The sequence below is a fragment of the Halyomorpha halys genome, unplaced genomic scaffold, assembly GCF_000696795.3.
Source record: "Halyomorpha halys isolate HHAL.00 unplaced genomic scaffold, Hhal_1.1 Scaffold306.1, whole genome shotgun sequence".
Taxonomy (NCBI): domain Eukaryota; kingdom Metazoa; phylum Arthropoda; class Insecta; order Hemiptera; family Pentatomidae; genus Halyomorpha; species Halyomorpha halys.
The window spans coordinates 148,728-150,494 of NW_027106917.1; the positions used below are offsets into that span (position 1 = coordinate 148,728).

Sequence of the window (1,767 nt, forward strand, 5' to 3'; positions counted from 1 at the left end):
ACTATTCAGATTCTTTTTATTTTAATTTTATATTTTTTAAAAATTATTACAATATATATATAAAGATATATCTTGGAAGGCTATAAGAAATTCATGGTAGAGTTTTTAGTATAGCAGAATCTCCCTAGAGCTACCTAAACTGTCCCATAGCTTACTTGAGAATGATTGTTCAACTAAGACTTTCCGCTAAATACACAATCATTCTTAATGCCTGGTCCTGCAAATATACTTTAATCTTAGAGAAGCCTGGCCTCGCTTGTGATGAAACAACATTGTAGAATTGGTATAATTTAAATATCCAATAATTACCACTTCTTTAATCTATATGTCATCCGAACAACAAAAAGTCACTTTCATCGTTTAATGATATAATCTTCTTGGATGTCTGGTGACTTTTGACGTCTTCTTTTTCTATATGTGTACCCTGACATTAGACAGAGGGTGGTCCGCACCAACTCTTCATGGAGACGTCCTCCCCTTTGCGCCTAAACAGCCAGCCAGTGATCTCTAAATAATGAGTGCTGCCTAGATGTTCGATGCAACATCGATTGCAGCACAACAGCTTTTGCTGATGATTTTCTTTATGAGTATTATTCTTTAACACTTATTATTGACTTCTATTTTTTTCTTAAATATTCTGTAATTACAATCATGATAGGAAGATAAATAAAGTTAAAAATATGCTCGACATGACAGTGATTCTACTGACTTCAGAATAGCGCCGCCATCTTGAAGCTCTGAAGAATGTCTTTTGTGATTCCATATTTTACTGATGAAAATTGGTTAGCTTGCTTTTTGGTTCAACAAAACAAATGAACAATATATTATGTTAATACATAAAAATAAAATCATCTATACATAAAAAACAACTATTTATTGAAAAATATAGGATATTATAATATATATAACTTAAGTATCGGTGAAAGCAAAATGTTAAAAAAGAGAAGAAGGAATAAGATGTGACACACTTGAACTGCTGTAAAATACTGGCTTTATTGGGTTCGGTACTTGTCTTTATATACATTCGATCAGCTGATTAAATTGCCTTTTTTTTGTTTTATGATCTCCTCTTGTGAGATTGAGGCATGCCGTTTTTCAATTTCAGGTGCTTTTTAAATATTGCTCGATTTAACTATCTTAAAGTTTCCTTAAAGTTAAACGTTTCTGAGCTCAAAGACTGAAAAAGAGAAAAGGGAGATAGAAATGACCAACTTGCTTGTTACTCAAAGACTGACTTTTATTGTGTTCCATACCTCTGTATATACATCATCGATCAGCTGATCTACTCGATCACCTGACATTGAAATAACAGCTGACTAACGCTGTAACATATATATTGTAATAATTTTAAAAATATTAAAAATAAAATAAAAAAGAATTTGAATAGTTTTTAAACTTTCTTCAAATATAAGAGATAACTTTGGGTTCAAATTAAGAACTTTACTCTTAAATGGATAATATAATTTTATTATATAAAAAGAGAGACTCTTAATCTCAGGGCGTGTGGTTCCTAGACAATCAGAATACAGATACAATAATTTCTCTTAATTTAAATTAAAATCTATTTTACACATGTATCTATTATTATGCATACAAAACTAACCAAGCTCACGGTCTTCCTTTTGAGATCCTTTATGTTTTCTTTTCTTCCTATTGTTCTGGCGTCCAAGCGTCCAAAATGGCTTCTATCTTCTTGCCAGACAGAAATTCATGAGGACCTACTCCTCTAAGGAGACGTCCTCTCACCTCTCTCTCCACACAAAGACT

General features: G+C 31.7%; 1 protein-coding gene across 1 annotated transcript in view; it reads left to right on the plus strand.

The window, feature by feature from the left end:
• The window catches only part of LOC106681058 (mitochondrial-processing peptidase subunit alpha), a 28,569-nt gene that overhangs the window by 21,396 nt on the left and 5,406 nt on the right, over positions 1–1,767 (plus strand). The gene's annotated exons all lie outside the window — the stretch shown is intronic.